General features: G+C 44.5%; 1 protein-coding gene across 1 annotated transcript in view; it reads right to left on the bottom strand.

The window, feature by feature from the left end:
- The window catches only part of PCDH15 (protocadherin related 15), a 922,022-nt gene that overhangs the window by 171,026 nt on the left and 725,624 nt on the right, over positions 1-25,372 (bottom strand). The gene's annotated exons all lie outside the window — the stretch shown is intronic.

Raw genomic sequence — 25,372 nt, 5'->3', positions numbered from 1 at the left:
TAATATGACGTACAGTTTTCTTTTATTACTGAATTGACCAAAGAAATAAATGGTAATGTATTGAAAGAAAAAAAAAAAAGGAATGAAGAGATTCTTTCCCATTAAGAAAAATTATAGGAATATTTCAAGAACTGGTACATATCACAAAACTTCATTCATTAAATAAAAATAAAGGGATAAGTAGTGGATAGCTCTCTCTCATTTTCAACTGAAACAGCTTCCTTTCAATAAACAGAGATTGTAAAAGTTAAATCAGTAAAAACTTTTAGTTTTTTTTATACCATGGGAAGGAAATATAAATACCAGGAAAAATGCAAGGTTGCAGTGTAAAATGTTTGTATCCACCCATTCATTTTGATATTTGGATCTTCCATAAAATTTTATTTTCCATGATATTCTCCCACTATTTTTGTTTATGCTTATGCACTACAGAAAAATAACATTTAATGTTTTTCTATTTAAAAATAAATACATAAACAAAAATGGACTTATATTAGCATTTCAATAGGATTGGCAGATACCTAGTTATCTCTCAGCATTTGGCATGTTAATTTTAGACAAGCAGATCTCATCATACTGGCCAATGTCTACAATTGCTAAAGCATTAGTTTCAGACAATATTTCATCATAAAATTTCCTTTACTTTCAAAAAATCCTGCCAATTTGAAGCCACCCCAAATGTTATACTCCAAAATATAGAGGAACAAAAAATGGGTTTATTAAAACAATCCTATTTCCAACTTCACCTCTGCAAGCCTGAGCAATTCTTCATCACTAAGATGCTGGCAATTGGACCTAGATTTCTGTCTTTTGTATTTTTCTTATGGGATGGGATGTTAGTAGTAATGTACTTGCAAAAATTCATATTAAGGACAATAAACATGTTAAATTTAGCTGTGAAAAAGCATCATTTGATTAATAATTTTCCATTGCCTTTGGGAAAAAAAAAGGAAACATCAACACAGTTTTAGGTTAGTTTTACAGCATCTAGGGCCAAATCCTAACATGCATGGCCAGGCAAGGGTGGTGGCAGGTTTCCAAGCACAATCCTGGTATGTGGGGCTCCATCCTGCCAGTGAAACTGCCCTGTACCACTTATCTCACCTGCGGGGCCAATAGCTTGAGCACCACCAGTGGCAATGCGGGATTGGCCGCAGGGGACCCCCCCTCCTCCTGGCCTGCGGGATCCAGTTGGGGTGGGGGCAAGTGTTTCTCCAACTCAGGAGGCACCAGTCACCCATGAGCACTACTGAACTAGTCCTTCATTTGGGCCCTTAAAAACTACTATTATATGCACAAAAAGAAAAATAGCAAGAAAGCAAACAAACCTGTTGCCTTCACTGCACAGGTAGAAGGGGGTGCATGGCAGTGCTGCATCAAGGGAAACATGATGATCTTTGTCTCCTTCTTTGTAACACAAAAAGAAACCCACACAGAGACTAGATCACCTTGATTTTATTCCTACTTAACAAACTGTATTACATACTCTAGAAATGGAAGTCATTGTTACTGCCTAATTTATGAGTCAAAAGCTACATCTATGGAATTGCAATTTATGCACATATTGAAAAAGCAAGGATCAGTGTTAGTGGCAAAAGAAAACAAACCATAACGCAGTTTAGAAACCTCTTCATTTGATGAGTTCATCCAATGTAAATTAGGGATGAAAATTACAATCTATATTATGTTGCACTAGGTTTTCCCTTCTAAATGCACACAATTGAAGTCTGCAAAATTCAATACTTTATGGAAAAACCCCACATTCTACTTTGAGTATTTAACAGCAACAATCCTTTAACTTTCATTCTGACATACTCAGTTCTATGGACTGATGAATCAGTACCAATTAGGAAGCTCTTTCAGGTTCAATATGAAAAGAAATAAAGGAAGTGCAGAGAAAATGACTGGAATTCATTTTCTTTCTAGCCTTTCAGTAATGACATTGATTTTATTTCCCTGATTTAACTAAGGTGATCAGGTTCAAAGAGTACTGCATCAGTTCAATTAGAATATAAAGTTGGTCCCTTAAGAATCTTTTGCAAAATATAGAGAAGTGAATTGGTAAAGGACAGAAGAACTCAATAAATAATATGCTGTTCTTTTCCATGTACTATATCTCTAATCCCCTGTCTTGAGAGATAACTTCATTATTTTCCAATTTTTAAAAGACTAAAAGGTTCAATAGCTGTATTGTACACACATGGGAAATATATTCAGTTTGAAATTGTCTGGGAGGGAGAACAAGGGGCATATTTATTTCAATACTTTAATAGGACTAAACGATAACAAAATATTTGTGGAATAAGACACAACAGTAGTTTTATATAGCATAATCCTGTCCGGGCCACCAAGACGGATTTAAAATACAAATTAAATATTAAAAGGGAAATGATAGTTTTGTGGCTAGATCATATGTCAGTGTTGAGATCATCTGGTTTTCTTCTCATTTTTAATTCCTGGGTAAATAACTTAATTTCTCAGTGCTTCATTCCCAAGTTTCAGCCCCATAAAATGAATATATGATTCCTTCCCTGCTCTTATTCATCCATTAACATTTAAGTGTTTTGATACGCTTGGATTGAATGACCTAAGTACAAAGAAAGTAAATACACACCATTGTTTTCAATCTAAATATGAATTTAGAATCTAAATAATGCTCTTAATGAGCAACTACGGACAAGTTATTTATCCACAAAAGAGCACCTATCTGTCTCTTTCAGCAGTGTTCCAGATATAGACATCTAGAAAGGTGAGAGCATCAGTCAGCATCCAACTCTTACCATCTCAAATGAAACTGCCAACAACCTTGTTTATACCAGTTAAACATCCCTTGTGACATATCTCACTTTGGTCCCTTCATTAACTATCATTTATACCTGTTTACAATTTTGTCACTTGTATTACTGAAAACAATTTACATCAGAAATGAAAGCTAATGAAAATGAAGCTGTGGAAGGAATTATTTTCAGACACATTCCTTATTTTTGATTCTCCCACATTGCATTCCATATTTATTTCTGTACAAGTTGAACCAAGGGAACATGCCAGCACTGGTGATGATTTTATAATGTAGACCAGTGGTGTTCAACCTTTTGGCCCTGTGATCCAGAAGAATGGCCTGGGGCTGACCCGTGGGTTGGATAGAAATGCCATGACATAATTTGGCCCTCAGGAACCTGGCACTGCTTTCTCCTGCGAAGATTGGGCCCTGGGGGCCAATTATCACCTCCTCCTGTCCCCAATCCTAAAATTGGACCCTGGGGGCCTAGTACTATCCCTCCTACCCTTTTACATCAGGATTATGGCCCAGGATCCTGGCACTGCCCACTCCCACCCTTATATTGGGATTGAGCACTGGAGACTTGGCATCACCCCTTCCCACCCCTGCATGCCAGGATTGGACTCCAGCACTGCTCCCTCCTGCCTCTGCATGCCAGGATTGGGCTCCTGGGGCCCAGATCTACTCCCTCCCATCTCCCCACACCAAGATTGGGCCTTGAGGCCTGGTACTGCCCTGACCCAGCCCTGCATGCTGAGATTATTATTCAACAAGGAGAAATGCAAAGTGCTGCACCTACAGCCTAGGGAATGACCTGCTGGGTGGCATGGAATTGGAAAGGGACCTTGGAGTCCTAGTGGACTCCAAGATGAACATGAGTCAGCAGTGTGACGAAGCCATCAGAAAAGCCAATGGCACTTTATCGTGCATCAGCAGATGCATGACGAATAGATCCAAGGAGGTGATACTCCCTCTCTATCGGGCGCTGGTCAGACCGCAGTTGGAGTGCTGCATGCAATTCTGGGCGCCACACTTCAAGAGGGATGCGGATAACCTGGAGAGAGTCCAGAGAAGGGCCACTTGTATGGTTAAGGGTTTGCAGACCAAGCCCTACGAGGAGAAACTAGAGAAACTGGACCTATTCAGCCTCCACAAGAGAAGGTTGAGAGGCGACCTTGTGGCTGCCTATAAGTTCATCATGGGGGCACAGAAGGGAATTGGTGAGGTTTTATTCACCAAGGCACCCCCGGGGGTTACAAGAAATAATGGCCACAAGCTAGCAGAGAGCAGATTTAGACTGGACATTAGGAAGAACTTCTTCATCTTTCCTGCCTATGCAGGGTCGGACTTGATGATCTATTGAGGTCCCTTCCGACCCTAACATCTATAAATCTATGAATCTATGAATTATGCTTCTAATCCAGTGCACAGGGCCCAGGGCTCTCCAAGCGTCTAGAAATTTGACAGCAGGGAAGGGGTACCACTGCTTCCCCACCATCATATTTCTGGACCTATGGAGAGCCCTGCAGACAAGATGACAAGGTGTCAAGGGCCAGATTTCATCTGTAGCCTAGGGATTGAGCAAACTTGATGTAGATACTTCATCATCAACCAACTTGCTTTCACATGGGCTACTGGACAGATATCTTTCACTCATTCTTGACTAGTCTTGATTTATGTACTGTTGATCTCCTGTCCAGTATTGCATTCTTTGGATGAATTTTAACTCAAACACTACTATATTCTGGGCTTTGTGTCCTTCCCCTGAATATACTATTTCAAATGTTCAGCAGCATCCTAGTGTTTACATGCATATGCATTGATATATGCACAACCAAAAATTTATAGAGATTATAAATTGCCACATAAATGTTGCATGGAGATGTGATAAATCACATTTATCACATTCCAATAGCCCTCCTCTTTGGGATTTATCTTGGCATTAAAAACTCTTGGTTGCTCTGAGTTATTTTTGCCCTTTTGTGAATCCTTTGTTCCTATGGGCTCTTTCTTGTTTGCTTCTCTCAGCATTTCCCCCTCACTCCTTCCTCTCTTCTTCTACTTTCTGCCTTTGCTTTCAAATCTCTCTCTGCTTCTTATACACAGCTTCCTGTGTGTCCTTTCACAGCACCAAAGTGAGCTTTAGCCCAGGAAAGCATGTGCATTCTCTCCCTAGACATATGCACATGCACACAAGTAGATTCTTTTTCTGTCTCTTATAAATATATATATCTAGAAAAAATATATAGAGAATCTACTTTAGTTAATTTGTAAGGTGGAAAGAGAAGCAGAGCCTTATCTTCTGGTTTGAAAGGTCTTGTCATATTAGACCTTTAATTGAGGTATTTTTACGTACAAAAAAATGAGAACGAGATATATATTTAAGGTGTCTAATAGAGATGCACCGATACATTCATCTGATATCAGATCAGTACTGATATAAAGAAATTTGTCTATATTGGATATTGGCCTGATGGGGCTGATAATTCGGCCAATAAATTCCTGTGCTACGTGCAGATGCAGCACAACACAGAGCAGAGCCAGCAGCATGGAGAGCTGCCTCCAGCTGGTAAGTCAAAAGGGGAAGGGGTATGGAAGGGATGTGGTGGGGCAGATCAACACACTCCTGGTGAGGGAGGAGGCAGGGGCATGCACTGTCCAGGTGGGGCAGGGGGTGGTGCAAGACAGAGGTGTGGCTTGTGGGGTGGGGGCAGCTCCTGCAGCTGCTTGCACTTTGGGATGGTGGGGGCAGGAGGGGCATGTGCCCCCGGATCTGTGTGGTGTGGGGTGGGATGAAGCTGCAGGGCAGAACCGGAGCCAGCACTGCATGGGGCTTTTATTGCTGGGCACTGGGCTCATAGTGGGCTCTGGTGGTGATGGGAGGAGGCTGCAGCCACCCCAAATTTTGCTGCAGCTCTGCTTCTAGCCCTGCACTACTGCCCTGTGCAGCTGTGGCTTTTCTCGGAGCTTGGGTGGAGGCAGGGTGTTCAGGCTGGGCTACTCCAGGCAGCTGGTGTTGGTGTGGCTGGGAGCAGACCTGTGGCAAAATCTGGGGGGGCTGCAGCCTCCTCCCAGTGCTGCCAGAGCCTGCTTTGAGCCTAGCCCACAGCAAGAAAAGCCCCATGCATCGCCTTCCCTGGCTCTACCCCACAGCTGCAACCCACCTTGCACTGCACAAATCTGGGGATGCATGCCCTGCTGCCCCCACCCTCCAGTGGTATAATCAGCAGTGTGAGCTGCCCCCAACCCACAAGCTGAGCCTTAGCCCTGCACCCGCCGCCTCCCCTCCTGGGCAGCACCTGCCCCTGCCCCCCTCCTTCGCTACAGGGGGTGTTGATCTGCCCCCCGCCATGTTCCTTCCCTCCCCTCTCCTCTTCCACCACAACAAACTTACCATCTGCCGGCAGCTGTATTGGATATTAGACTGGTTTCAGTCGATGTGCCTCCTTAAATATTGGCTATCAGTATCAGCCCCTAAAATATCTATCAGTGCACCCCTAGTGTCTAGTATTGCACCATAATTATGTAACACATATACTTGAATCTAAGATGAGGTGTCCCCCCCACCATTGAGCATGGGTAAAATGTCCCGTGTCTTAGATTTGTGTACAAAGCGGGTGGGGGAGAAGGGGAGTGGAGGCAGTCAGTGTTGCTGTTCTGACTCTAGCCCTGAACCCAGGTTGAGGCCAAAGTCAGATCCACAGCAGCCACCTGCCCTGTTCTGCTTGCCCTCTGCAGCTTCTGCTCTGTCCTCTGCCCCCTTTTTCCCCTTACTGAGAGGCACAGTTAAATTCTAGCTTGGATCACTTTCCCTCCTGGGCACAGAGCACAGGGAAACTCTGTCCCCTGCTTGGCCAATCAGCAGTGTCAATGCTGCTGCATGGCCTGGCAAGGGCCGTGCTTCCATGTGCTGTGCTCCATGACCTGAGAGGGAACAGAGCCTAGGTGTCATCTGACAGTAAGGGGTGGGGGAAGAGGTAGAGACTGGGCAATGGAGAGGGGGAAGAGGCAGACTGTGGGTAGTATGAGGGGAAAGGCAGAGACTGGGGACTAGGGGGAAGGGGCAAAGACTGGGGGAGTGGGTGGGAAAAAAGGGATGAGATGGTGGGAAGTGTGGGGGGAGGGTCAGAGATAGTGGGAACTGGGGATGGGGATGGAGGTGGCTGGGCAGCAAGAAGGCTGCAGAAAGAAGAAAGTGGGGGGCACAGGGTAAGGCCCCCTAGTCCACTTCCCCCCAGCCATTGCTTTCCCTGGTGTATCAGTGGGGTGTGGTCAGGGTAGGGGGGGAATTAATTTAAGATAACCCTCCAAAAATTAAATTCTATACCTGGAAAATTATAACAAAATGATACATTTTCCATATATAGATTCTAATTACTGGGCTGTTGTCTTAGATTCAAATAAATACAGTATAATGCTGCTTAATCTCTAAAGCCTAAATGAAGTTGGATTTATAGTAGTACATCTTTAGTTCTGTTAAAAATATTTTGTACTACAAGCACAAATCAATCTTAAAGCTTGTTTAACTGTCAAATAAAAATGTCTTGGTTCCCAATCTCTACTTCTAATTGTAGCATATGGCCAATTGTAGCTACATCTACACAACCACCCATTTTGAACCCTGATAGAGGAGTCATAGGTGGAAAACTAGGGAATGACCAGAATCATGCTGTATCCACTTAATCTCCAATATGAGAGTACCTATGGCAATGGGGCCTTTGGGGAAACAAAAGCAACTTGACATTAAGTAGAGCGAGAACAGCTATTCAGATGATCTGTTTTACCTTGAGCTCATGGTCCCAGATTTGAGAAGTATAAAGTGACTTTAAAAGCCACAGAGTGACTAGAAAATGTTCTCTTGTTTCATCTCTATAAACATGAAATTGCTCAGGTTTGGAACAATTTGGGCATCTTTACACAAGCTTGAGGGTGGATGGACGGGGGAGGCACTTTCATTAGAGTGGCTCTGTGAGCTGCTCTAATGAAAGCACCCTCAGTGTCATGTGCATTCAGCATCTTGCCATCCCAAACAGTGGCAGGGGAACTTTGATGAAAGCTCGTTCGATGAGCTTTAGTTATAGCATCCTGCCACCATTTTGAAGCATGAGGACACTGAATACACATGACACAGTGGCTGCTGGAGCGGTCTGCTTAATGAAGTCTGTTCCAACACATGCTAATTAGCAAGCATCAGAGCACACATCCGGCATGTGTATAGGTAGTTCTGGTTTTCCTTTTTGGTAGTATTTATTTTTGTGCTTTCTTCCTGTTCACAAAGGCTCCGGCACATTTTACACTTAAGCCTGAGATCCCAGGGTCTCCCTGAACTGGCACTATGGCGTGATCAGATATGATGCTTGATCCCACAATCATGCCTCCTGCCATGCATTTGCAGTGTGGCAGCAAGCACAACTTTGGGTATCATGCATCATTTCCCATTGCACCTTTAACTGCATGTCTGTCAGAGGCCAAAGCAAAACAACACTGCAACAAAAGATAAATACTGCTCCCCCCGCCCCCCCAAAAAGAAGAAAAAATAAAAGATTACCCTAGAAGAAAGAAGAATCAAAGTAAATGTTTCCATAGGAAATAATAAAAAGTGTTCAAGCCATAAAGTACATTTTTACTTTGGATTGGATTGCCCTTATATGCTCTTGCATCATTTTCCTCTCTTTATTATTCTGTAGGAAGTAACATCAACATCTATATTTATTTCTTTTTACATTTCCAGGATGATATGCTAACTTCACTTTCTTATTTTTTTCTGATCTTTCCTCAATGTTAGGCAGTGTAGGGCACTAATCCGATTTTTCAATTTGCCTACTACCCAGTATGCTCTGAATTTACCATGAAATTCTTCTATCTGCAAGAGCATGAGCATGAGGTTTAATAAAATTTATATTTAAGAATAGCAAAACCAATAGTAAATTGGAAAACTGGCTTAATACGACACTGCAATAATGTACTTATGCGTGCTTTCTGTCATGCACTTTTAGCCTGTTATGTTTTTTGGTTTATAACTCAGAAGACATGATGCATATTTGTGTGGGTTTTTTTAACTGCTTTATCAAATGATGGTAGTAGTCTAGACTGACTAGTTTTAAATGATTTTAAGAGAAAGTTAAACTAAATATTCCTTTTACCAGTCCCTCCTTCTAAGCCATATCTGATTCTTGCCCCTAGCAGGATTTAGCAGCATTTAAATCCTTAGTATTTTAACTGTTAGCCATATTTTAGTTTATATTTTTCTATATATGAAACATGCTTAATGGTAGTACATATTGCCCCCATCTCTGAAAATTTTCATCTTTATTCTTCTCCTTACTGAAAAATGTTTTTGGTGCTTTCACAAGAAACATTATTCAACCCATAAAATGTTCTTTGCTACAAGTTCAATTCTATACCAAGCATCAGAGCAAGTTAAATGAGAAAAACCAATAATAATGTACTATCTTAAGTAAACTAAGTTTCCTTTTCAAAACAACAGTGTATGAAGAGTAAAAGGGATTTCCTTGATTTGATTATCAATTTAGATTGCAAAATATGCAGAAGGTTTCTTAACATTGCTGAAACTGAAATAGTAAAATAGAAATAATAAATAAAAAGCAGGCAGTAAATATAGGACATGTAGTTGTTTAGTTTTTTCCATTTATATTTAGACTAAATTGGGTTCTTGCCCAATCAGCTCCACAGACAGACCACTGCTAATTAAAAGTGAAGAGAGTGTTTAAGAAAATGTTAGAGCAAAAATTAAATTAAGCTCTCAAGCTTTCAGATTCCAGCTCAAGCAACTGTGACAGTTTGAAGTGACACTAATTTTCCCAAAAAAAAGGGCTTTCCCTGAAATGAATACTTCCTCCTCCATTAAACACAGTTTTTCATGCAATATTATTTTCAAAGTTTGCTCAAAAAGGATTATGTGCTCTATACTGTACACACATATTTACTTTCTGTCTTGTAGTACTCACATCAGTTGAAGACATTTTGACCTTTTCATGGTATTTCTCTCTAAAATAGATGACAAGTGAACTCAGGTGTTGTTATAGTGAACCTTTGTCTTAGGCCATTATCTTTTAAAATAAATGTCAAATTTCATTCTTATGAACTCTATGGCTAAGTAGAAATAGTCTAAAAGCCTGAGGCTAAATCGGTTCTGCAGCGGTCTAGGCCAGAAGCTCAGCTGGAGCAGACAGCTTGGGCCAAAGCTAGCCCACCCACCTGAGAGAGGGGCTTGTGGAGTAGGTGCAAAGCATCCTCGGATGCTGAGGGACTTGACATAACTTGAATCTGGAGGCAATCTAGGATAGAAGTTCAATAAACCAATTTAACCTAAATCAGTAAGTAAGATACTACATCTGTCCACATTTATCTTAAACTAGTTTTGGCCATTTTGAAACTGGCTTATGTGCACTGAACTTCTGTTGTATTGCAGATTTGAACCAGTTTGTGATCAGTTATACCAGGGTATCTGTAATTTCTGTCTCTAGTCCAAGTCATCAGGCATAATGTATTTATGTACTACCACCACCATTTTTAAATGAAAGCTAAATACATTAGGATGTTATTATTTTTATAAGGACTACTACAAAAACAAATCAGGGAAAAATATTTTCCTATCTATATAATTTTTGAAAAATGATCAATGTTATTGTAGGACATTGTTAGGTATTAGAACCACTCAGATCTTTTCTACAGAGTGAATTAATTCTGTAGTCATTTCCACTTGTAAGATCAAGGATAACAGGAAATTTTTGCTCTATTATACTAAGTCACTGAAGTTGACAAGTTTTAACATTGTAAAGGCAGACTTACACTACTATAAAAGTTGTGTCAGCATTTCTATTCTACATCTGTATCTTCACTTTAACTCAGCTGCAAGTTCTATTGTAGACTGAAAAATGAAGTAAAACATCCCAAGGTCTATCTACCAAGGTGAAGGTGGTCATTCTATTGTGACCTTCCAACTATCTTTTCACCAAAGACAGCAATAGACTCAGCACGAACATGTCATCAAGGCTATGTTAATTATGATATAGAGGATATAAACTTTAGGTAACTCATTTCACCATAATATTTCATGGAAAAAGCATAGGGCACCAACATTTACTTTTAATTAGGCAAAAAAGAGCAAAGAAGCAGCCTTTGAAAGAATTACCCCAAAAACTGACATTGTATCATTGAAGAAGAGAAAAAAATGAGTGTGAAAGAAAAAAGTCATACCATCTTCTCTCAACAGCTTAGCTAATTACTTGCCACTGTCAAACTCATGGCTTGTTACCTATTGTAGTTATTTTTGTTTTCGAAAGCATTAATATCTATAACCTGGTGTTTATCACTTATTAAGTACACCTTGCATTGTGCTTTTATAACTTTTGTAATCAAAATGAGAGACTAATTCTCATTTTCCAACCACCAAATAATAATCAACAGATCAAAGATCAAATGGTTCTGAGTTTAAGGGTCTAATCTCATGTGCTTATATCAAGGAAAATTCCCATTGAAGTGAATAGTGGTTTGATTTAATGCTTGTAGTTGACCCCCTAAATGGGAATATTTCTTTTTAGTTTCCTGCCTAGCAGATGCCGTCCTCCATTAGACAAGGTTATCAAATTATGGTTAACGAGCACCTTTGATGTTCTGAAGAAAGTTAATTGATAATCCCATTTACATTGTATGATATATTTTTCTTTTGTGATTAGGATTCAGATGTCTCAGGAAAAATGACTATAGGAATTAATTAGTGCTCTGAAGTTACTAAGGTTTAGTTTAATACCTTTGAAGTACAAAACAGAAGTGTGTGTGACATTAATAACTGATGCAATAAAAGTGTGCAGAATTGTCTCCTATCTACAAAATGTTTTTCTATGGAAATAGCTCTAATAATCCATGTTAATGGCTCTTCCTTTGTCTAGACTTGATCACAGTTGAATGTATGAGTCCAAAGAGAACAAAAAAGTGACTTCTTCAATGCAAGTGATCACTGCTACTAGCGTACATGGGAGGATTTTCATTATAATTAATGTCAACAGTAATACGAGACAAAAATCAATCACTGAATACATGGATTAATGAACCCCATTTTATAGTAAGCGAAAATGACCATCTTAAGCAGCAAATAAGCACTATTACTATCACTAACAATACCAGTGGGCAGAATTAAGGAAGTTATGGGAAGATGGGGCAAGGATGTCTCTTTGAAAGAAATGGCAGGTCTTAGTCCTAATAAATAGGGCCTGATCCACAAGATAAATTCCACTTCACTCAAGATAAAGATATAAAGCCAGTTTCACCTTGTACCTCCATATATTTGGTAGTAAGGAGAGAAAAATGAAATATTTCAGAAGATTTTGCTTGCAAAAATAGAAAATACAACCATGTCTCTGCTTGCTGCAGAATGGAAACGTATTTTGACATCCTGAGAACCTAATCAAATAACCTATGAACTGAAGATCCATTTTCAGAGTATATGGCAGAAGAGTTGAACCAGTTTTCTGTGATCCTGAGTTTTTAGGGGTGATACGTTCATTCAGGAATACAAATTATTTTTTTCTTCATGTTAGGATAGATAGGTAATGGTTGCTGGTAGGGCTGTGTGAAGCTTCTGTTGCCAATTTGATTCAGAGGAGATCTGGACCGATTTGGCAGCTGAATCTCTGAATCTGAATCAAATCAGGAGACCCATTAAAAGGTCCAAATCAAATCTGAAGCCTCTGAATCAATACAGAAAAGATTTGAAGAGCTTCAGCAATTTGGATCCCTTGGGGAGAGGCAGGCACAACCAGGCAGCTGCAGGTACTCCTACAGCTCTTCTGGCTGTGCCTGCCTCTCCTCAGGCAGGGGGAGCCATGGAAAAGCCCCCCATGGCTGCCCTGCCCAGCCCCAGCCTAGTCACAGCACTTAAAACAAACAAACAAAAAAGCCCTGAACTCACTAGCTTTAGCAGGAGCTCTGGGACCTCCTGGCAGAGTTCCCCCACACAGCATGGGACAGTGGGGGGCAGTGAAGATGCCCCCCCACCTGGCACCTGTGTGGCAGCTGCCCCATGGCTTGGCAGGGTGCCACACACTGTCTGGGAGCTGGGGCAGCTGGCGCTGAGGGCTGTGGGGCTCTGGGTGACAGGTAGAGCTGCCCCAGCTCCCAGACAGTGTGCAGTGCCCTGTTAAGCAGTGCTATACCCACGCCATGGGGCAGCTTCCACATGGGTGCCAGGCAGAGGGAGGTGATCTCTGCTGTTACCCACTGCCCCATGCTGCATGGGGGGGGCTCTGCCATGAGTGCCCAATCCCCGCTGCTAGAGCTGGTGAGTGCATGGCATTTTTTTTTAATTGCTTGGATGCTGAGGCAGCCATCAGGGGTAGGGCTGGGGGAGATTAGAGAGTGGTGGCTGCATGGGGAGGCTCTGCCAAGAGGTCCCAGAGTTCCCACAGCCAGGACTAGGCTAGGGCTGGGCAGGGGTTGGGGTTGGGCAGGGCATCCATGGGGGCTTGTGCCATGGCTCCCCTCACCTGGGGAGAAGCAGGCACAGCTGAAGGAGCTGTGGGAGAACCTGGAACTGCCTAGCTGTGCCTGCCTTTCCCCAGTGGATTTGAATCTCCAAATCAGCATTGAATCTCCAATTCTGATTCGGCTGAATCGAATGGGGACAGTGATTCAAATCACCATATCAAATCACTGTCCTCCGAATTGGCCGAATCCAAATCCGAATCAAATACTTCCCTATTTGCAGGAGTTATGACAAATGTTGAGATCAGGTAACATTACAGGATTAGCTGAAATGACTGTAAAATCTAAGGTTTGAAATATAAAAATCTACATTAAATGTTTAGATTTCCATGGGATCCCCATTTGAAGGACCTGTCATTATGACAGTCCAAGTGATCTACTAGTAAATCCATATAGAGGACAACTGCTTGAGTTCATGAGACAAGAATGCTTTTGTTTTTGTTTTTTTCCAGATTTTTTTCTTTCAGACAAAGAAGCTTTCTGGTTGTATTATATAACCAGAGAGAAAAGCAGTTATTTGCAGTGTGGCAAATACTAGGCACTACAGTAAAGAAGTAATTGACCCAAGAATCAACATTGCATATGTGACAGATAAACAAAGCAGAGATTTTAGTTGCTGAACCATTTTCTGAAGACTTTTCCCAAGACAAATGCACGTAAACCTTATCTGCAAAGTGAGTTCTTATTCCCAAATCCTCTATTAAGCCAACCACCCATTGATTTCAGTACCTCCAAGGACCAGAGCTGCAGAACTTAACATGGGTCTATTGTACATTATGTAAGATTTATTACAAGCCTGTAGAATGGTGACCACAGCCTTCAAAAGAAATTTACCTTTGCAAGATAGTCATCTAAACATGGCAAAACATTAACTGTTTCTGACTGTAGAGCAATCAAAGACTACAGTTATGGTTCATAGGCTATAGTCAGACTGAAAGGAAGGATGGGTATTGTCCAGACTAGCTGTGCATCTTTAATCACACATACTTCTGTTGAGAAATCAGAATAGGTATAGGAGAAATTAATTTTGTACATATATGGATGCTAACTATAATTCCTGCTGCATAGCTGACATAACAGTCAAGAGATTCCCTTCTTTTATTCCTTGTATTCTAGAAGCAATTTAGTCATCTAAGATCTAAGACTTGATTATTCCAACACTAGAAACAGTGTAAAAAACTGCATCTAAAGGTTGATATACAGGAACAAAAAGGGTAGTATCAATAACCCAGGAGAGCTGCAGCAGAGCAATAAGGTAAAATAACTATTTTGGCCTTGACAGAAAAGAAATAAATTACACATAGCAACCATTTGAACCCATGGCAAGAAACCAATTTGGGCTTATGTTTTCCCGCACTAAAAAAAGGGGGGTTATCCTTTTTCTCCCCTAGTAGAATGCATTAGAAAGGGGTAATATAAGAAGCAAGAATTTGGATTTGGCGAGATGGGGGCATCAATTAAAGCAGCATGTGTCATTGGCCAGCTGTGGGACTCTGGGTCCTGGTTGCACATGAGGCGCATCTGGGACCCAGAGCCCTGTCAACTGACAGGGTCTCTCAGTTCCATCTGCACATGACATGCAGCTGAAAATCAGACTCCCATCAGCTGTGGGACTCTGGATCCCAACTGAGTGCAGCCCCTGAGACTTGGAGCCTCCTCACCAAAGGGGGCTCCCAGATGTGGGTGTCTGCCTCTTGCCACTCAGACTCCCCCTACACCAGCAACTAGATCTAATACATGATCTAACAATCACACCTCCTGCAATACACATATGGCATGCCAGGAAGTATGATTGTGTGGATCATGCATTATATCCAAACATGCTTTTACCTGCATGTTTAGAGAAGGCCATGGAATACCCTAGCCCTCTCCCAAGGATTAAACAGTCCCTTAGTCCCCAGTGCAGTGTGAACAGCACCCCGAAATTACTTGGCTGTTCCCTTTCTAGTCTGCCCATCTTCAAAGCTGCCTCACTGTTCTCTGTCCTAAGAAGCTCTAGCCAGGTGCTGACATCCTCCTGGCTTGCCCATTGCCATGCTTATCTTTTTCAGCATCTCTAGAGTTTCCTGGGTGCCCTCAGACATCCCATCTTTGTTGATGTGCTAACAAAGCTACTCATATCCTGTTGCTGCTGGAGCTCTGTCTTATCCTGTCCTACAAGTAGGTAACTCTGGCTTCACTGTCTCTTTAATCCATTTCCATGCATTCCCTTGCATATAAATTAGCCAAGGGAAAACTGACACATGCAACATTATTGTAACATAAATGTGGTTAACACAGAAATTTTACAATAAAACCAATACTCTGTCACAACATGATACATGAACTCTGAATTCAGTGGGACTGAGTTCAGAAATCTTTAATAGTTATTTGGAAAAAAATGACTCCTTAATAGTAAGGATAAAAACTACATTTTCTCAAACTTAGTGAGATAGAGGGCAGCAATGTGCTTTGGTAACCATCATTCAACTAGTCATTTATACATAGCCAAATCTTGGAGCAGAATTTCATAAGTGATGACTTCAACTAGAAGACATGCCTATAAAAATGCTGCCAACTCTCTAGTTCTTAGCCAGCTCTTTATTTCTTTAAGAATATTTCTAGTGTTCTATGTTTGGGTTAGAATTTTTTAAAAATTCTAGTGTTCTAAGAAAACTAAAGTTCTGGGTTTTTTAAATATTTAAGTGTCTAACTCATACTGCATGTACTCAAGTAACTTTGCATTCTGGCTTTAAGTTTCTTAAGTCTAGATACAGAAAAAGGGATGAGAGCTTGACAGTTATACTTAGGTAGAATCTAGGTGCCTAAGAGCAAAGTTGTGATCCAAAAATGGCCTTTGAGTTCTGCAAGCATCCAAACTCCCTAGGTACCTCCCTGTTGAAAAATATTACCCTGACTGCATACAGAAGTTTAAACAACCTGTTGGGGAGATGCAATGACTTTGGTGCTTTACACAAAGCACCATGAATTAGAGCACCATTGAACCCAACAGGCATTTGTCTGATAGGTGTTGGTGCTGAGAGCCTTCCTGCACTGCCCCAGGCCAGCAGGTGTGAGCACTCCAGCAGCCTCCCAGGAGGCTGCCAGACCACCCCTGTCCCCAGCACTAACCCCTTGCCATAATCCCCTCCCCCAACTACCTTTGCTGGGGTCTTGGGACAGCCAGTTTGGGCCCACAGAGCAGAGGGAGCTCCCTTCCCCTCATCTCCCACATGAGCATCTGGACAGCAGCATCCTCACAGCTGCCATGGTTGGAGCTGAGGTGGGGGGAAATGGAGCCCCTCAAGACCCCAGCAAGGGTAGCCAGACTGGGCCCATGAGGTAAAGAGACTCCAGCTCTCTTGCTCCAGGTCTGTGTACAGAAGCACAAAAGTTGTTGTTGTCAAAAGCCACAGGTAGGGGAAAGAACAGAGCCCCTTGCTGTGTGGATCCAGCCCAGCTACCCATCCTGGGATACTGGGGGAGCCTCCAATTCCCCACCTCCACCCCAGATCAGGGTGTGGCAGCCATGAGGCTACTGCTGTCAAGACACTTATGTGGGGGAGGCTTTGCAGACCTGGCCTGATGCCTCCCAAGACCCCAGCACAGGCATCCGATTGATATCGTGAACAGGTTGAACAGTACAATTAATGACTAGAAATGCACTGAAACATCGATCCCATATCGAATCGACACTGATATAAGGAAAATTGACAGTATCAGAAATTGGCTTTTTTGGCTGATGTGGTCAATCATGTCACCAATAAATGCCTCGTGCATGTGCACAACCACAGCGCAGCACACAGGTGGCCAGGAGCACAGCCTGACAGTGTGGAGAGCAGCCAGGTCTGGCTGGCAAGTCTTATGAGGGAAAGGGTATGGCAGGGGGGCAGATTGAGGCCCCAGCAGTGAGGGAGTGAGTGGGACTGGGGCAGTAACAGGTGCTGCACAGCCAGGGTGGGGCATGGGATGGAGCTGCGAGTGGCTAGTCTGGGGGTTCAGGGAGGGGGTGGCAGCTCCCACTAATATGTACACCCCTGGGGGAGCCATGGAGGGCAAGTGCCCCCGGATCTGTGCACAGGGCAAGGGTGGGCTGCCACTGTGGGCTCGAGGTGGCACCAGGCTCTTCCCAGCAGGTGGTTGGGCCAAGGCTACACTCAGGGTGGGTAGCAGTGGAACTGGGATGAGGGCTAAAGTGAATTTTGGGTTGGCTGCAGCCCCCCTCTAGATACTGCAGCACCCATCCCAAGCACAGCTCAGCTGAGCCCCCCATCGGGAAGATTTCAGCGCCACCCTGGCTCCAGCCCACAGCAGCAGCCCACCCTCACCCCACATGTAGATCTGGGGGCACACGCCACCCATGCCCCCTCTGGGTGCATACAACAGTGGGAGCTGTTCCCCTCCCTGTACCCCCAAGATGAGCCACTCACAGCTTTGTCCTGTGCTCCACCCTGGCTGTGCAGTGCCTGTCCTTGATCCTGCTGCAGCCCCACTCCCTCCCTCACCACAAGGTCCTTGATCTACCACCCACACGCCCCTTCCCTATGCCCTCGCCTCTTCCTCCGCAACAGACTTACCAGCTGAATGCTGCTCTTTAAGCTGTCCAGCTGCATATCAGCAATCAGATAGGTATTGGCCGATATGGCTCGTTAAAAATCAGCCATCGGTATCATCCCAAAAAATCTCTATTGGTGCACCCCTATTAATGACATTATGACATGTTGGAAAAAAAGATCTCCCAAAATAGTTTCAGTTAGAGTGGGCAACTTTAATCTGAGGGGGAGCACATAGCAAGGGAGGCCTCCCTTCCCCAGCTGCACAGGTAGGAGAAAGAGGTTTTCTGTCTCCTTTCTGTGACAGCCCTGGGGGCCCAGCTGGGCTGGTTCTCACCCACATGAGCACCATCCCAGGCCTACAAAGCCACATGGGATGCAGGCAGAATTGCCCAAAATTAACCCTTGCAGGGATGTGTACATATGTTCCCTAAGGCATTCTGCCCTAAAGCAGTCCTGTCTGATACTGCATCAGATGAGAATTAAATTTTCACATTTTAAAAGTGCTCTGCATCTATGAACAATTATTGTGTTATGGCTATAGAGTGCTTTCAGGGCCTCACTGCATGAAAAACATAACTTTTGTATACACCCTATGTAAAGATGTTGGTAGCGTGTTTTTGCAAGGGAAGGATACCTGAACTGTAAATTTTTCAATTGGTTGAGTCTTGCCAAAACTGTTGTTGTTACTTGTCCTTCAAATTAAAAGATGACGATAACATCACTGGTTGGTTTGGTCTCTGTGAACATATGAATGGTTGATCAGGCCAATTTGTGCTTTGAACAGTCTATGGCACACTAAGCAAGAGATACCACTTTTGGTTCCTTGAACCAACAGCAGACATGCTGCTACTGAGAAATTTGTGCTGTTTGCATTTCTGCTCTGCCTCAGCACCTCTTCTCCACTCATAGACAGTAGGTCCAGTATGAATGAGGCTTAGACAGGTAGAATGATCATGAGTGAGATCTTGCCAAGACTTTGGGTCAATGTTGAAATGTTTCAGGGGTAACTTGAGGGAGTCTTGAAGTATTTCTTCTGGTCTCCCTGAGAGCACTTTTCCTCCTTTAGCTCACTATAAAAGATTTACTTTGGCAGTCGCTCATCTGACATCCTGGTGACAAGGTCTACCTATCTCATCTGTGATTTCATTAACAGAGTGTGGGTGCTTGGAATGTGTCTGGAACCTTGTCTTGCCATCTTAGCCTCATCAGTCTCCTTAGACAGCTCATGTGAAAGTGTTTCAGCTTCAAAGCAGGACATCTGTATGCCATCCAGGTTTTGCATGCATACATCAGGATTGGCAACACATTGGCTTTGTAGAGCTTCAGCTAAGTTTGTTGACTGATGCCTCTGCACTTCTACACATTTGCACATAGTCTGCTGAAGGCCACACACTAACAATTCTGGCATTCGTTTCATTATTGATGTGAACTGCACATGACAGTGTATTGCTGATATAAGTGAACTTATCCACTCCCTGGAGGGTCTAGCCATTCACTGTGATGGTAGGCTGTACATAAGGCTTTCCTGATGCAGGCTGGTGTATCACTTCAGTCTTCTTAGTGTTGATTATGAGACCAAAGTTGTCACAAGCTGAACAGAAATGGTCCATACTGCATTGTATGTCAGACTCAGATTTTGCTTTCAGGGAACAGTCATCAGCAAACAGAAGATCATGAACAGTCACTTCCTGTAACTTCATCTTTGCCTGTAGTCTACTCAGATTGAAGAGTTTGCCATCAATCTGGTAACTGATGTTAATCTCAGTCATGAAAGGCATCTGTAAGCATGGCAGAGAACATCATACTGAAGAAGGCTGTAAACAACACACAGCCCAGCTTGAGTCCACTGCTTGACTGGGAATGGTTCAGATGACTCTGTCACCCACAATGCAAGTGAGCATGCCATCACAGAATTGTCAAACCATTGTGATGAATTTCTCCAGGCAACCACATTTTGCCATGATCTTCCAAAGGTCCTCCTGACTGACTGTATCAAGTAATTCTATCAGATCAATAGAAGTCATGTACAGGTTGGAGTTCTGTTCCTGGTATTTCTCCTTAAGTTGACAAGCTGCAATTATCATGTCTATGGTTCTGCATCCTTTCCTGAAACCACACTGACTCTCAGGCAAGAGCCCGGTTTCAATCTGTTGCACAAGGTGATTCAGCAGAATTCTGGCAAGGATTTTGCCAGCTATCAACAGTAAAGAGATGCCCCAATGGTTGTTGTAGGACTGTCTATTGCCTTTCTGCTTGTACAAGTGAACAATGGATACATCCTAAAACTCCTTGGGGTATAGTACCTTGACTGGAAGAGTTCAGTCAGTTTCAAAGCTATGTGCAAGGTTCCAGCCTTGTAGACCTCTGCTGGTATAGCACCTGTTCTAGTTGCTTTACCATTTGACAGCAGGTTAATTGCTTTCACAGTCTCAGTCAGCATTGGAAGATCAGCAAGAGATATATTAATGTCTACCTCAGGCAGTTGATCAATTGCCTCTCCATTAATAGATGACTATTGATTGAGGGTTTTGTTGAAGAGTTCTGCCCATCTCTTCAGTATCTTTCCTTTATTGATGAGCAGTGTGGTGCCATCAGCACTCAGTATTGGAAATTAGGCACGTACAAAGTGGTGAGTATTCGCTTCGGTTTCGGATTCAGCTGATTTGGGGGACAGTGATTCGATTCAGTGATTCGAATCACTGTCCAGAATTGATTCAGCCAAATCTGATTCGGCTGCTGCCAAATCTCTGAATCTCCAAATTAGCCAGGCCCTTCCCCCACAGCCCAACAATGACTGCTCTGCCCGCCCCAGCTCCAAGATCTTTGGGGAAAAAAAAGCCCCAACTCACCGGGTGCTGCCTGGTCGGGGGGGGGTGATCCCCACTGCCCCTGACTGCCCCGATACCCCCCTCACTCCCCTGGCCCTTTAAGGAAAAAAAATGAGAAAAGCCCAGGACTCACTGCTCCTGCCGGAGGGGGGTGATCCCCATTGCCCCACACCATGTGGGGGGTTCTTCATGAGCCCCACCCAAAGCCCTGTGGCCACTGCAGGAGTGGTGAGTCTGCCATGCAGCATGGGGCAGTGGGGGGCAGTGGAGATCACTCCTCCATCCGGCAGCACCTGGTGAGCACTGGAGCTTTTCTTTAAAGCACTGGGAGCTGAGGCAGGGGGGGCAGCTGTGGGGGGCTGGCAGAAGGAGATCAGGGGGCTAGCAGAGGTCCCCACCATGGTCCTCTCCCCCCTCTCTCAGCCCCACTCCTCCACCCCTAGTACTTACCAGCTTGGAGTCAGCCGCAGCTCCCTGCTGCAGCCACTAGCAACTGCCCAAAGTCATCAAAGCTCTCCAAATCTTTTCTGAAGATTCAGAGAGCTTTGAATCAATTCAGACCTTTTCATTGGTCCCCTGATTCAATTCAGATTTGGAGATTCAGCCACTGAATCAGGCCAAATATCCTCTAAATTGAATCACAACCTGAGGCTTTGCACAGCCCTACTGGAGATGTTCCTGATAACCATGGCCCATAGATTCTCCTCAGAGCATCATAGAAGTTCTTCATTTCATTCCTGTCTGCATAGGATAGAATCTCATCTGCCTTGTTGCTCAGCCATGAGTTTTGCATCTCTCTGAGTCCACATTGGACAATTCTCTTGATGTTATTGAAGGCTGCCTTCCTAGATACTGAACTACTGTCTTCTAAGCAGGCTTTATGGAGCCAATATTTCTCATTCAGAACTCTCCCTATGTCAGTACAATTTTCATCAAACCAATAAGCAAGTGAACAGATATCAAACCAATTTTGATGTTTATGTATGATGGGAACAAGTGTATTGGATACAACTGAGTAGACAGAGTCTCTGAAGGATGCCCAATTGTCCTTAATGGTATTGGAGTGTACATCCATTGTCACATCCATTGCTAGTTGGCTGTGCAGTTCCTCAACAAATGCCTATTTCACATTCTCCTGTTTCAATTTGGAGACATTGAGTTTTTGGGGTGCTTTTTGACCTTGTGGTCATTTACTAGGATGCATCCAGATATTCAGCTTGGAGACTATGAACCTGTGGTCAGTTCAGCATTCTGCATGTCTCATGGCCTTTGCCATTGTGACATCCTGTCCATCTCTTCTCCTTATGCTGATGTAATCAATTAAATGCCAGTGCTTGGAGTGCAGGTGCATCCAAGTCATCTTGTTGCAGTTTGGCAGGTAGAAGATTGTGTTGATGATGAGGAGGTCGTGTTCAGCACATTTCCTCAGCAGGAGGAGCCCATTGCTGTTGCATTCCTAAACCATTTTTAATGATGACACCTGGCCATGCCTGGTTGATCTGTGCCAACTCTATCATTTAAGTCACTAAGGATGATGAGCTTGTCTGCCTTTGGAACTTGTGTGATAAGAGACTCCAGTTCTTCATAAAATTTATTATTTTAATTATTTAATTCTTTTCTCCCAACTCCAACTGTTTTTAGTCACACACTGATTAAACAATCTCCTCTGAGGAGAGAGGCACATCTGCTCCTCACAATGGCACAAGAGAAACAGTTTCATGTGTGCAGCAGTGAACCCCTATGGTGGGAGACAATGCTTTCTTCTAATAATTCCATTTTCATGTCAGTGTTCTGTGAAGATAGATGTCTAAATTACTATACCCACTACAGAAAAAAATAATTTTCAGATGACTTCAAGATTTCAGAATGGGTTGATGTTGAAGCACCAATAGGGCACTCATGCACAGGTTCTCCCCAGCAGGCTCAATTCACAGCAAGCCAGGCCATGATCTGACAGGCCTGAGGGAATGATGTGGCCACTGCATAGGAGTCGCAGATGGTGCGTGGTGACATAAGTGTGGTTGAGGTGGGCCATAGTGAGACCACCAGCACTCATCTTGGCCCAGGTGTACTGGTGAGCGTCAGGGTGCAGGGCTCACCAGATGTCAATGAGGCCTGCAGTCTCCAAGACAGACTGTAACTTGTGGGCTGAGGGCAGGTGAGGCTCAGGCTCCATACGGTCAAGCAGGGTCTCAGTGGTACAATGAAAGTCCCCACCTACAAGGAGCAGGTCATCATTCTCACTAACATCACACAAAAGGGTAGCCAAGGACTCGAAGAAAGTGACCCTCCCCTGGCCATCAGTAGGTGCATAAATGTTGATGAGTAGCAGGTGGTGTTGTGCTAGGGTGATGCAGACAGTCAGCAAGCAACTGAGGATAATCTCCTGTGCCACCACCGTGTCATGCTGTAGTTGTGACGATAGGAGAGTTGCTAACCTGACACTAAGGTTGGTCCCGTGACTCAAGAACAACTGGCCTTGCCAGGCAGTGTGCCAAGCCAACTGGTTAAGCCTGTCGGAATGGTCTCCTGGAGGAAGGCGGCAGCCAGCTGCTTCTGGTGCAGGAGCTCCAGGATGGCCTCCCATTTCACTGGATCTTGACAGTCGTTGATGTTAAAGGTGCCAATGGTTGTGGCTGCCATGAGTGTGGGTGTGGGAGAGGAAGAGTGAGGTAAGGCGTAGCTAGAAAAGCGAGCCCCCGAGAGCGGAGCAAAAAGCAGAGACAGTTCAAAAAAAGCCTATCATGCCCTACTCTACTCCAGGGACCCCGCCAGACCCCACTCATCTCTCACCCGCAGTGCGAGCTTCTCCAGATGATAAGCCATCTCCCGAGTGCCTAGATCTTGTTGCATAAGTTTGGCCACAGCTCTGGCAGCCTTGATAAAAACTTTAGGATTGTGCACCATTGGGTGATGTGCCCCGCTATGTTCTTCTGTCCCTTAATCTGTTTCAAAAAGGTCAGGAGCCCCCCGCCCCTAGTCGGGACCGACCCGGGGGGGTCTGCCAACGTGGGCTGCACATATCTGACAGACGCACGGTGAGGCTGCACCCTAGGTGGGAGCTCAGCATCTACACCCTCAATATCTAAACCCATCAACCTCCTCTGATCATCCAGGTCAAGATCTGGCTCTTGAAGAGCAATCCCCACCTTCTTGGGGGGAGAGAGGCCATCCTGCCTTCAAGGTCACTTGTGACACTCATACAGCTGGATCTTCATCTCACTAGCCTCCTCATCTAATTCCATACCCTGAGATGTGACCAGGAGGTCAACAGACTCCTGTGTTGCCCCCTGGGCCAGATCTCCAGAAGCATAGGTCTTACTGCCATCCACCTCCGGAAGCTGGGAGACAGGTGAAGGGTTAGTGACACCCACCTTCACCTCCCCCACCTCCAAGCTGCCCTCATTCCTGGTTAACAGGGTCATTGACATGCAGCCGGAGCAGGGCCAGGGTCTCCAGTGGGGCCCCCCCAGCACCAGCTGAGGAATTTCTTAGCAGGGATGGGGAGTCCTGAGTGGCCCCTTTCACTTTCTTCTCTTTGTTCTTCTTCTTCTTTGTGGCAGGTGGCCCACCCATCATAGAGGATGGGCCAGACTGCTTCTGGCCTGCCTCCCCAGGGCCATCCACCTCAAACAAGGCCGCGATGGAAGGCAACTGGGAGGAGGCCTGAGTCCCATCAGGGGGAGGGGCCAGCCTCCTTCTGGCCTGCCTCCCCAGGGCCATCCACCTCAAACAAGGCCGCGATGGAAGGCAACTGGGAGGAGGCCTGAGTCCCATCATCCGACAAGGCCTTGGTGCCACAATCGCTGACCACCCCAGCCACTTCAATCAGGTCATTCAGGGCAGGCAGGGAGGAAGTGGAGGCAGCAGCCTCTCCACCTGGTGGTGTCTCTGTATTGGTGGGGGTGGGCACTGTAGGTGGAATGAATGGGGGGAGGGTTGGGGCCCAGTTCCTTCCCCTCCACTGGATGGCACTCTCATGCCAGAGACTCCAGCCCCCTCAGATGGAACAAGAGTAGAAGGAGGTTGGGAAAAGCTCCCAGCCTCACTGGGTGGGGCCTGCATCCCAGAAGTGGATGCACCATCCGTCGGCGCTGCTGTAGTCACCGATATTCTGGCCGATCTCCCCCACGGGCACTGGGATGCTAGGTGGGAAGAGTACCACACTGAAAACACGTGGTCTCCTCCAAAGAAAAAATAGATCACAAACCTCTGCCCATTGAACATGAGGCTCAAGGACTGAGGCAGAGACCGTGGGCCCTCCCTGAGAAGCATGAAAACCTGCCTTTGAAAAGACAGTACATGCCTCAGTTTTGGATTCTTACTTCCTATTGTCAGTCAATGAAAGGGACTCATAAGAACCCCATAGGGCTCGAGTTCTTTGGCCAGCTCCCGATCGGTTACATGTGGGGGCACATTAGAAATCACCACCATCACTGCTGGGGTGTCTAGGGGTGTGAAAAATAGTGTGTGCCTGCAATGTCCAGGCCCTCTGCGCACACCCTGTTAACTAGGGTGGAATAACTCAGGTAAATCATTGGGACCATGTTAACACAACCTGCGTAACATACGTTATGCTGTCCCAGGAGATTAGCGAGGGCATCTACGCAGACCTTGACCCCGATGTAGGGAGGGGTGTGAACCCTCAAGCCATGGGTAATGGGGAGGTTCTGAGAGGCATCCTCATGCCAGCTGCTGGGTGTAGGAGCAGCCAATGCTGCTAGAAC

Source organism: Alligator sinensis, unplaced genomic scaffold (assembly GCF_000455745.1).
Source record: "Alligator sinensis unplaced genomic scaffold, ASM45574v1 scaffold543_1, whole genome shotgun sequence".
NCBI classification, from domain to species: domain Eukaryota; kingdom Metazoa; phylum Chordata; order Crocodylia; family Alligatoridae; genus Alligator; species Alligator sinensis.
This window is presented reverse-complemented; position numbering and strand designations above follow the sequence as displayed.